Source organism: Vicugna pacos, unplaced genomic scaffold (assembly GCF_048564905.1).
Source record: "Vicugna pacos unplaced genomic scaffold, VicPac4 scaffold_19, whole genome shotgun sequence".
Taxonomy (NCBI): Eukaryota; Metazoa; Chordata; class Mammalia; order Artiodactyla; family Camelidae; genus Vicugna; species Vicugna pacos.
Window position 1 is genome coordinate 39288483 of NW_027328740.1, and position 12024 is coordinate 39300506.

The 12024-nt window shown below is 40.7% G+C and overlaps 1 long non-coding RNA gene across 1 annotated transcript in view; it reads left to right on the forward strand.

The window, feature by feature from the left end:
- LOC140693421 (uncharacterized) overlaps positions 1-6569 on the forward strand; it is an 823905-nt gene extending 817336 nt beyond the window's left edge. Inside the window, exon 7 of the long non-coding RNA XR_012069185.1 lies at positions 6393-6569. This is a non-coding gene — a long non-coding RNA (uncharacterized lncRNA). The remainder of the gene's footprint in view (positions 1-6392) is intronic.
- The last annotated feature ends 5455 nt before the right edge of the window (positions 6570-12024 follow it).

Below are 12024 nucleotides of genomic sequence, written 5' to 3' on the forward strand. Positions count from 1 at the left end.
CATGTCGTCTAAGGATGAACTCAGAACCGTTACTAGATATGACTCAGCTCGGGCTGTAGCCCTTGTGGCACAGCTGTTGGCTGATATCCTTCTAAACAGAGTCATGTGAGCCAGCCAGCCGGTGCAGAAAGCCCGCAAGAGCATCCTGCCTCATGGCAGCAAGGTTCACAGGGTCACCCCTTCCACATCTCACACCTACCTTTGATATTGTTCCTATTTCTTCTGGCCGATGGTTTCTGCCTGATTCCTTGAGTGACCTCATGGCACATCACTGGCTTGAATTCAGAATGAATTTGCTGATCTGGAGTATCGGTAGAACACAGATCTCCTCCTTCTCCAATGTCTTTGTCCATTTCTGTACATTTGCTTGGGCTCTGTTTCTCTTTGGTTGAACTTGGTTTTGAGCTCTCAGTTGCCTTTTAATTGTTGCATCTCAAAATAGATTTCCATAGGAAACGTTATCTTTTCTATTATGCATGGCGCACTTTTATCTGCTAGAAGGCTGATGATGTGCACGTTTTGTATCTGAGCCCTTTCAGCTCACCACTGCCTTGAAGTAGTTTTATTTTTTTTTTAAGCATAGGAGACAGGAAAAGATTTTTGTTAATAGGCTTCGCATTTATGCTTGCAGATTCATGTCTGCAAAGGCACCACTTTGTGCTTCCTGTTTATAAGTCTACAGATAGAGGGAGTTTTCTTTTTCCTAAATTACATTCTATATATAAAATAATTGCTTTTAAAAATATACATTATACATAGAAACACATCTGGTTCCCTCGGTGAATGAAAGGTTACCTTGTGGCATCTTCAGTCAGCTATGCTTTGTGATCTGGTGTCTGATTTGAGTTTCATCTTTGCTTTTGTTGTGTTTAGTGACCAGGTGCCATTAAGGGTGCAGCTTCTGTCCCTGGTGTAGAAATTATGTTCGTTTATTCTTCTTATTTTCAAAAGGACTTTAAGCCAATGACCTGTTAATCCAAAATGAGTCATAATGGTAAATATGTCTTATTGGGGCTATTACCAGCATTAATAATAACAACAACATTCTGGGGGCAGCATATCATTTGGTATTTTAACACACACAAAAAAAGCCTTGGAAAAAAGTTATTGTTCTACTTAAGTCAAATAAAGTTCATGAAAGGAAAAGTTGTATGCTTTTGGGAAAAATTGATAGGGCTTTTAGAACTTTATAGTCTAATTAAAATACAAATTAAATAATTCAGCCTAACTCTACCCTACAAAACAGGGTGGAGTAACAGCTATTCTAGAGAGATTGTTCAGATTTATTCATTTTCGTATTATCTAAAAAATCCCTGACTAATTAGATAATTCAATCCATTTCTGAAAGTAGGCCGTCTGTTATTCTGTATTCAATGCTGGAGTGAAACTTATTTTGGGTTCTTTTCGTTCATGGGAGATAGAATTTCCTAGTGCTTTTGAAATATTTTTGTTCTTCTAAAATAAAGTGCCTTTGGTGGTGATCTCCTGACCTCAGTTTCCTCCTCCCAGTTTTCCTCGTGATCATTAATGACACCCCACCTGCCTTTTTAGTTACGCCTCTTAGCTGCTGAAGGGGAATAGCTTGTGACAGATGACCCTGGAGCCCTTTACCTGTGCTTCGTTAGGCCTCGCTCTCAGCCACCAACACTAGTCTCCTTCGCCTGAAGTACTTTTATCTGTTTTTCTGCCAGGAAGGACACTTGCCATGCCTTGGCAGGGACCCCTCCACTTTTTAGAGATTTTCTACTCTCCTTTCTAGGCATGAATTGCACTTGATTCTTGTCTTGATGGTGCGTGATCGTGTCCGTGTGCATTGTGCTCCCTGGCTGCACTGATCCTGTCAGAGGCAGTAGTCAGGCTTTTCATCTTCCCGTCCATGTCTGGAGCACCACAGCCTGGACCCTGGTTCTCATACGTGTTTAAGTGACTTGAGCTTGGATTTTCAGCACACTCACATAAAACTGTTAGATGAGGTGGCGGTAACATTGCCCCCAATGCCCCCACAAGGTTCTATATGACATATGGTTTTCTCTGAGTGAAATTTCTCTTTTATTTGTTTTATTGAATTCCCCACTGTCCTTTGAGATTATTAGAGTAACTCTGAGTTGTTTACCACAATAGCTCTCCCCCCACCAGCGAATGATCCTGCTGCCTGAGAACTCAGACATGGGACATAAGAGAAATAATCTATTAGTCTTAAAATCTGGAAGCCATAAGATACCGTTTTGTACTTAGAGCACCCACAGCACAAACACCAGTCTCTCAAGAATTTGACGCTGCCTTCCCAGAGGGCGGGTGCCATAAGTGAAATGCTGTGAGGGATTAAGTGAGAGCTTTTCGTCTCTGGTACTGCCTTTTCCACCCTTGCTGTGTTAACTTGATCTTCCCTTCATATATTATGTTCTCCATTTAATTTACTGCATTTAATATCAGTTGCTCTTCAACATCTCCTTTCACCCGCCCCCTCCATTCCCTCTCTCTCCAGTGCTATCTCACCCACGCCTTCCTGCACTCTCCAGGACCAGGCCTGTCTCCCCCACACCCTCACCTCTGTTCCGTCTGCCCAACACCTGCACTGACATTTCCTTAACTCCGAAGAATGAACTTTCCAAAATGGCAGCTGAGTAACTGGGGGGAATTGTAGACCTCTCATCTCTTTACTGATTCATTTATTTACCCAACCAACAGACATTGAGCACTGCTATGCCAAACACTGTATCAACTGCTGGGGAGACCAAGACAGGTAAGACGTGGTGTCTGCACTCCCCAGGCCAGGCGAGGCATGGCGAGTAGTTGATGGATTGCTAAACAGGTGAACACAAATTGGACTTCCTAGAGCTGGAAATATTTGAACTGAATCCTGAAAGGTGAAAGGAATTTAGCTCTCTATTTTGTGGTAGAGGGAGTGGACACTTCATGCAGAGAGGAAGAGACATATAAGAGTACATGGCATGAAGCGGCTTGGCCAGACTGAAGAACAACAAGTAGGGCTAGAACAAAGGATCCATAGGTGGGAATATCAGGTGCAGAAGGCCTCTGTCACAATGGGCCTTGTGTGCTTATACTTCAATGTATCCTTAAGGAAACAGGGATATATTGGAATATTTGTAAGTAAGAAAATTGCATAATGTTTATGTTGCAGAATATCTGGTTATTCTGGAAGCAGAGTGGAAGATACTATTTTTTGGGGGAGGCCCATATTTTGGGGGGAAAGGATTTTTCGGGGACCACCCCAGGTAACCCAGACAACAAGTGGCACACGCCTGCAGAGAGGCCTTGGGCAGAAGGAGAGAGACATGGGCGGCAGAAGTGGTGACTGCTGCAGGGGGGACTGCAGGGCTGGGGCGGCAGGCCACAGAGATGCTAGGGTGACTTTCCAGTGACCCATCCGTGGAGCGGATCTGCAGGGGGAGTGTAAGGGGAGGAGCTGGTTTCGAGGAGATGGTTCTGTGTGTGGCATTTTCAGTGCGAAGTGTCTACAGGACATCTGAGGGGTGATGTCCATTGTTAAGCTGGATTCACCAGTCAGGAACTCAGAGGAGCTGTGGGTGAGGCCGTGGGGGCGATTCAGTCCTGCCCGGCAGAGGACTGAAGACGAGGCCCTGGGGAAAGTGCCATGTACATGGCAAATGGGAGGAGAGAAATCCACCAAGAGAGAGAAGAATAGCAGAGCAGTTGAGAGAAAACTAGATGAGGCAACACAGAGAAGGCTGTAACCTTGCTAAAGAGTGATTTGAACACTGACTAAAAGGAGTATAGTGAGAAAGAGTGGTGTGTGGGGCAAAAAAACAAGGGCTAAAGCCCACCTTTAATTGTCTAAACTGAGGAAAAGGTGGAGGAGGACTACACTTAGGTAGCCTTTATAAAACAGATCTGTTTGTATCTGAGTATGTGCATATGTGCACACACACCTTTCTGCCTGGGCTTTTAAAATTTATTTAAGTAAAACAAAAATTAAGGGGGGAAAATATTCCACTGAGAGGAAAATATTTGTCCATGGCAAAAGCTACCTGGTAATCAAATAAACAGGAGCTGAAAATGCCCACTGGTTTGAAACACGCAGCCACCGGCAGTGCAACTCCTGTCTCAGTGCCGCGGTGAGGGCCGTGGGGGATGCAGGGCTCTGAGCCCTGGAGGAGTCATCAGCGCAGGCACTTCTCCAAGAAACTGGACTTTAAATGGAAGAAGAGAGTATAGAAAGTATCAGAGAGCAATACAGGGCCGTGAGAGAGGGTTGGGCGAGGGTCAGTTTTGTTTTACAGGGGGCGTTTCTGGCCTTGCTGAGTTGCTAGGCCTTTGCTCTTGTTGGTCTTTGTTCCAAAAGCTTTTTAGAAAGTTCTTCTCGCTTGAATATCTGAATAGATTAAATCATGTTGGGTTATTTCTAGTGTTTTATTTTTTAATTAAAAAATTATCTGGAATTTATTTTAATGTCAAAAGTGAGGACAATGTACCAGGCCTTCTAATGATTTAGCAAATTACACCAGTACTTGAATCCACTGATTTTAAGTGTCAGTTTTATAATATTACTAAAATCTCTTAAATATCCACGTCTATTCTTGAAATGTATTCTATTTCATTCATACTCTCAGTGCACTATTTCTATACTGTTTCCATGACCATAGATTAATATCTCCTACAGTTGGTCCTATTTTATCCTTTTCCAGAATGTCCCTAATACTACAATTTCAAACATCCCTCCTCATTATTTTATTTGTACATTTGTGTATATTTCTGGAAGAAATTTAGGATCACCTTTCAGAATTTTTTCTTAAATCCATTCGGGATTATTAACTAAATTTGCATTCAGATACTAGATTGATTTTGGAGAAAAAATGTTTTATGTTCCCCAAATTTGAATCTGTCAACTGAAGAGGGTGGTGCATTCTACTGTTCATTCAATCATCATTTTTTTCTTTTTTAAAGTCATTTATCAGAATCATTTTAACATTTTTCATTAATTTATTTCTGAATAGCCTGTGCCTTTGTTGTCATTATAAATGATATCTTTTCTGGATTTGAACTGGGATGATTGCTAATGAAGTCTTAATTTCTAATTTCTCTTGAATAAGAAGGGGATCTGACAGTGTGGGGGCTCTCTTTCCAATATGGTGACTGTGAGCAGTGCTTTTCATTAGGATGTCCACTTGCCAATTTGCCAGTGGCTGCACCCACTCCCCACATTTCTGCTACTAACCTGCCCCCTGTAGGCAGATGAGTTCATGTAGGGTTAGGTGGGTTTTGGACACAGATACTGACATCACTGCTGCCACGTTGCTGACACTCTGGCGTCACTAACTCTGGTTCTTGCTCTCTGACCTCCCTGAATATGACAGCTCCTTTTGGGCTGTGGACATGAGGCATCTTTCCAGCACTGTCGGCTTTTCTGCAACACACCCCTGCCTCTCAGGTCAGAAGCAAATGTCAGCTCCTCCTACCCATCCACCCCATCCACGGTCTTGCCGTTCCTGGCCAGAGTGGTCCCTATCCCTTGACTGAGCAGTAACACTAAAGGGACTACAAACTTGCCTCTCATCCACTGTCTTAGTTACATACCTGTGCTAGTTTAATTAAAAGTCTGTCAGTTAGGGTCTAAAAGTCTTATAGATCTCTGGCCTTATCATTTCTAACTGCTCCCCCACCCCATGGAAGAGCTTATGCAGATCTCTGCTGCCCCATCTGTAGCAATGCCCTGTAAACTACAGACAGAGAGAAAAGAACTTCTAAGCCACCACCATAGCTTTGACTTCCTGTGACCACACAGACCATAGAAATATCAAGATAAAAATTCATGCAGAAGGATATTTTGCTTTGGAAGACACTTTAATTGCATACCTTTCTGTGACTTGTAATAACTTCATAGACACTCTGAATGTGCTGCACTCACCTTCCCAGACTCAAGGGAGCTTGCTCACTTGCCTGTTTTCAGTGCATTTCCTCCAACATTCTCTATGCAGAGCTTTCCCAAAAGTACATTCCTTATTCCTATTTAAATTCTTATATACAACCACAATATTCTTTTTCTTAATCCTCAATGACAAATCATCTTCCAAGATTGTATTATTTCAACACTGAGAGTGAATAATATGCTTCAAGATTCCCAAGTTTATTACGAGCAAACAACTATGGTTGGTTGAAGATTTTTAAGTATGTTATTCCTACTAAGGGTATATACGTGAAAGAAACAGGTTGTAATGAGTCTTCTTCCGAGAGATTTTTTATTTGCCTTTTGTTTGGATTCTTTCACTGTTGAACATTATTATTACCATGAATGTCTTTTCTCTTTGGGATTTAGTTCACCATTTGCCCCTCTCTCTTTACTGGAGTAGAGGAATTGTTGTTGTCCTTCCATCCATCCACCACTCCATGTTGTGTGTCCATTCCTTCAACAGGTATTCAGTTTGGGTTCACCACCTTATCTGTGGCCTCTTTCCATTGGCCCCTCTGTTGGCTCTGGAGAACAATATATTGCAAATCAGAGTGGGTATGTGGAAACTTGACTACCCAGTATAGACGCATGGTGCCAGAAAAAGCTCAGGACATCACAGCGTGGCAGCCCACCATACAAGGAACAGCAATTCTGGCTGTGGTGAACCAATGTGAGTAAAATGGCTTCATGGGCTGAAGACTTTGAAAAGTCCAAACGTGTATTGGCATTGCTTCCTAAGGAATCCAGTGTTGGGTATTGTTTAATATGAGAGGGAGATGCTAACACTATCATCGTTATAAACAACATATTTGTTGTAAATGTAATTGTTATTATTTTAATATATTTTCTTTATAATTATTATTTGTGACTTACAAGAGATCTTACAGAGGCAGTTGTTAAGAAGCATGGCCATTATACTGTTGCTGAAGTGTTAATTCAGTAGAAGCATGATAATAATATTAATAAGTATTCACTCGTTTGATCCTCACATGGCTCTAAAGGTTACCCAGCAGTGCTTGTATAATGGAGATAGAAATCCATCCGTTTAAGAGATTGTAGAAACTAAAATAAGAGCAGTCATTCCACCGTATTTTACCATATATTCCAGACTATCAGTTTAAAGTAGGAACTACCTGATGAGGCCATACAAACCCTTTGTGCATCCCCAAACATTAATTACATTCCTGGACCCCTGGGGCAGAAGTTCTTCCAGAAGGTGGTCCCATCTCTCCTCCCCACCGCACTCTTGGCCTTTGCTACCCACTGTTGGTCATTAGCTAAGCATCCTCATGTCCTGCATGTGTCTGAGCTGTGAGGAAACAGAACTCAGCTGTTTACAAACTGTAATGACTATGACCAGTCTGAACAGCCTCTCTCCTTCCCTGCCCACACCTCCACAGGGCAACGGGGGGCTCACAACCACAGCGATTCCCATGCCAGCCCATCAGGGAACCTTCTTCCCTAGAAATATTCTTACAACCAGGGCTGTTTCCTCCCTTACTTCACTGCCAGTTTCACTCCCAGGTTACAGTCCCCAACAAAAGGCTATCCCAGTTTGAATAACTTAATCAAGTCATATTTACGCTAAGTCCCTGGCACTTTCCCATGAGCACTCATAGAAACAGAACAGGGCCTGGAAGTGGCTGTGGGCCAGGTTCCTGGGTGAGGGGACTTGCTGGGCCCTTCAGGTTCTGTAGTCTGGCCCGAGCTTAGCTCCCAGCACGGCGTCTTCCCATCTGCATGATTTCGGGCAAGGCTTCAACACTTCAGAGCTTCATTTTATCCCTGCTTCATTTTTTAAGACTGTTATGCAGCAAAAAGTGTGCTTAGGGAACTCAGTGAGTCAATGAATGGATGTCACATAAGATGGTCCTCAGGGAAAGGGAATGTTAGTTATCTTCATTATTCACCATTGATAAAATTGGCTTCACAGACTTGGCCAGGTATCACAGCTACAGGCACAAGAATTTGACAATGTGTCACTGTGGATCATAGTCACTATTTTACACAGTAAAACAGCTGTCTGAGACCACCCAGCTGTCAGCCCACCAGACTCCCCACCCCAAGAGCCCTGAATTTATCTGATTTGCTTGCTACCATTACTTTTTGGAGAAAGTTGGCAAATCACACACAGTCAGTGACTGCTAGGTTATGTCCATTCCCATTCACTCAAGTTGCCCCATTTTCAGTATCCACTGTGCTGCAAAACATAGACTAATATTCAGAATAGGACAGCAAGGCCTTTCCCGATCCACAGTCAGAGAAGCATGAATTTGTCATGTTTAATATGGCATATGACACTAAGCAAGGCAGGAAAACAGGCTCCTGTGCTTTAGGGAAATTTTTAGTAATGATGTTTGAAACTAAAAGTGTTTTTGTTTGACCTTCAGCTAATCAGAAAATTCAATTGACTCCTATTACCCATTCCTCTGGTGTCGTGGTTTGATTGTATTAGGCACTTTTTCCTCATCTCCCCAGTATGACTTTGCTCCATCAGCACAGATGGAGTGTCTCCAAGGCTGCTCCGTGTGCATGGGTGTGTGTGTGCACACATGTGCCCCCACTGATTGGTGCCACTGATTCATATCCAGGGGTTGTTCTGTCTTATAACTCAGGCATGGCTTCATTATATCCTACAAAACTGCTTTTAGATCATTGATTGAACTATAGACAATCCTCTTGCCCACATTAGGAAGTGACATCTTCCAAGACACAGGTCCTGTGTGTTTGTATTTATGTATAAGTAAGAATTAAATATGCATGTCATCCCCTCACATATTTAATTTGTGCCTTCCCAATTGAATGTGCACAGTAAGGGCTAACTTACCATAACAGGAGAACTTGTAGGAAGAAAGAAGGAGGAATTGGCCACAAGGGAGAAGACAGGACATCAAGCAGGAGTTTGGTATAAAATCATTTACTCTAAAGCTGCTCTGGCTCAATAAATAAGTGGAATTGGCATTGTTGTATCATGCCAGAGCATCTGGTATTGAAGACCGATTTTAATTTATTTTGATATAACTGGAAAATTGTGTTGGAACAACATGGGAAATGAAGCACACTGCATCTATCTGTACTCCTGAAGTGTGTCTCACAGCTACTCAGTTTTGAGGAAAATTATCTTGTCTGGAGACAATACAATTATTTTCATTGTTGGAATTTTTCTAGCTTCCAGAAGCACATCTGCAGGTGATTCTGTAAAAGTCTAGAGTTGATTTAAATAGCAGGAAATTTTTGCCTTTTGAAATCAGGAGAAGTGAAATAATTTTGCCTACCACCACCACCACCAACAACACCACCACCAGGCAAGCACATGTACACCCAGAAAGATTTCACATCAGACGGAATGGCAAAGCTGAGTCTGTTACCGAGGCCAAAGTTGTTCTGCTCGCTGCACAACAGTGATAAAAAAATAAATCAGGAGACAATGTTTTGGAGCAAGGTATAGTAACTTTATTCAGAAAGCTGGCAGACCAAGAAGATGGGGGACTAATGTCCTGGAGAATCATCTTGCCCAAGTCAGAATTCAGGCCCCTTTTAAGCTGAAAAGGGGAGGGGGTGTGGTTGGCTGTGCAAACTTCTTGCTGCAGGCATTCTTTATTCTTGCAGTCATCCATGTGGGTCAGGATGTGGTGTCCCTGTAAACCTCCAACAAAACAAAGGTTATTCTCTATTTTACAAATTGCCATCCGTGCATAAGTGCAGAAGTGCTAACATCATTAAAGGTCAGAGCCCCGAGAATTGGCTTTCCTGTAGGTTTTAGGCTAAAGGCTAAAGTTGTTTTACAAAAGGTGCAGAGCCAGCAAGATTAAGCCTGGAAAACAGGGCACAGTGCTTCAAACTAAAGGAACAGATCCAATGTGGCGTCAGATTTGTTCTCTATTACAGTTCGAGTTAGGGGAAATTTTGCAGTAGAAAATTCCATCAGTTTTTTTTCTTGCTTTACCTGACATCTTGTTTGTTGGCTTATGGTCTCATGGTGTCTAAACCGTATGTTCAGATGAATACTATTAAAATCATATGGTGCAGAAAATATATCTGTTTTGCTTCAAAAAATGAAACATTTAGCTTTGTTTATTCCCATAGAATTTGGATTGAATCATTTCTCGACTTTCTTCTTCCTTCACACCAGTATTTTATTGGAGGGTTTAAAGCCCAAATTGAAGAGTTTTGCAGGAAAATATACACAAAATGTTATGATAACTCACAGAGAAAAAAATGTGATAATGAGTGTGTATATATCCATGAATGACTGAAAAATTGTGCTGAACACTGGAATTTGACACAACATTGTAAAATGATTATAAATCAATAAAAAATGTTTTAAAAAAAGAATTTTGGAGAAGACTCATGTAATTCATAATAGCTTTACATCCGAATTTAAGGGTGATCCATATTTATACTTTTAATCAAGGAACACAATAAACTTTCTTAGTCGATCATTTATGGCGTTTTTAACTTTGTCCATGTAATCTTTTGGAAGTTGAGAGGCTTAGACACCTGATCTAACAAAACAGGAATCATTGCTTGACTCTGTGAATGAAAGAATCCCAGTATAGTTTCCTGCAATTATATTTTATTAAAAATAATAAGGAATTCTTACTCTCTAATAAAGCAACAGACAGAAGAACATACTGAGTTTTTAAAATCAGACTATGGATTAACTTATCTAAACAAGTCAAGATAGTTTAGGGAAAAAAGTATGAACTTGAAGGAAAATACATATTGTGTAATTAATATCCTATTTTTAAGAAGCAAATGATAAAAAACCCCAAAAATTTAATCATTTATCTAGATAGTAGTTATATAAAGCCAACTTATTTTCATAAGTTACATAAATAAAAGGGCTATCAAAATCTACATTATTAAAGATTAAATTATACCAAATAGATCACCAAGGTTGATTGATTTTCATGTTATTAATAATTTTTGAAAATATAACTTACATATAACATATCCAAGCAGCCCTTCAGTTATCCACAGTACCCTAGTCTACAGTTATTCTTACTGTACTTTAAACAAGTAATAGGCAAGGTTCAGGCCCTTGCTTTTGAACTGCCACTGGAATTCTGGATATTCTCTTAGGTTAAAGACCAAAAGCAAAGTAAGAATTCTGGTTTAAAGCAGTTGCTCAAAGACTTCAAAACATTCACTATCTATATCCAGGTACAGGAAAGAATTAAGTTTTCTGAACATTAAAATAAAGAAATCTTCTGCTGAAAACTAAATTCTGTCATATATGCTGACCATAACTATACAGGCTCTAAATTAATGCTCCCTTTACTGTTTTCCTACCAACATAGATCATTATAATTGCTTTCAAGTTCCATTTATGCTAGATGAACGAACGCCTCTCCACATGCTCAATTCTGATAGTTGTGTGTGAAAGCCGTCAATCACCTAGCTTGTTGGGAACACACAGTTTCTTATCAGTGGGAAAATACATGACATAAATATATATGGGGAGGTACTAGCTCCAACTCGGTTTTACAGAGAAAAGTGCCTGTACTTGAAACTGACACTAAGAAGCATACTGAGAAATCACATTAAGTGTTTCTATGGCTCCTCAATCCCTTTATGCTACATTAATGAACGCGTCTCCACATGCTCAATTCTGAGAGTTGAATGTGCGTGTCATCGGTCAATGACGTATCTTGATGTGAACACACAGTTTCTTTAGAGTTTGGAACTAAACTACATATATATATATATGGATAGGTAGTAGCTCCAACACGGTTTTACATTGAAAACTGCATGAACTTCAAACCGGCACTAGAAAACATACTTACAAATCGCAGTAAGTGTTTCTAAAGTTACAAAATCCATTTATGCTACATCAACGAACACCTCTACACATGTTCAATTCTGAGATTTGAATGTGTGTGAAAGGCATCAAACAACTAGCTTGTTGGGAAAATACAGTTTCTTTTCTATTGTAAACTACACGATATCTATATGGTGAGATACTAGCACCAACCTGGTTTTACAGAGGAAATTGCATGAAATTCAAACCGGACCTAGGAAAAATAATGAGAAACCAGACTAAGTGTTTCTACTGCAACCCATTGCCCTCTTCCTAGATGAATGAACGCCTC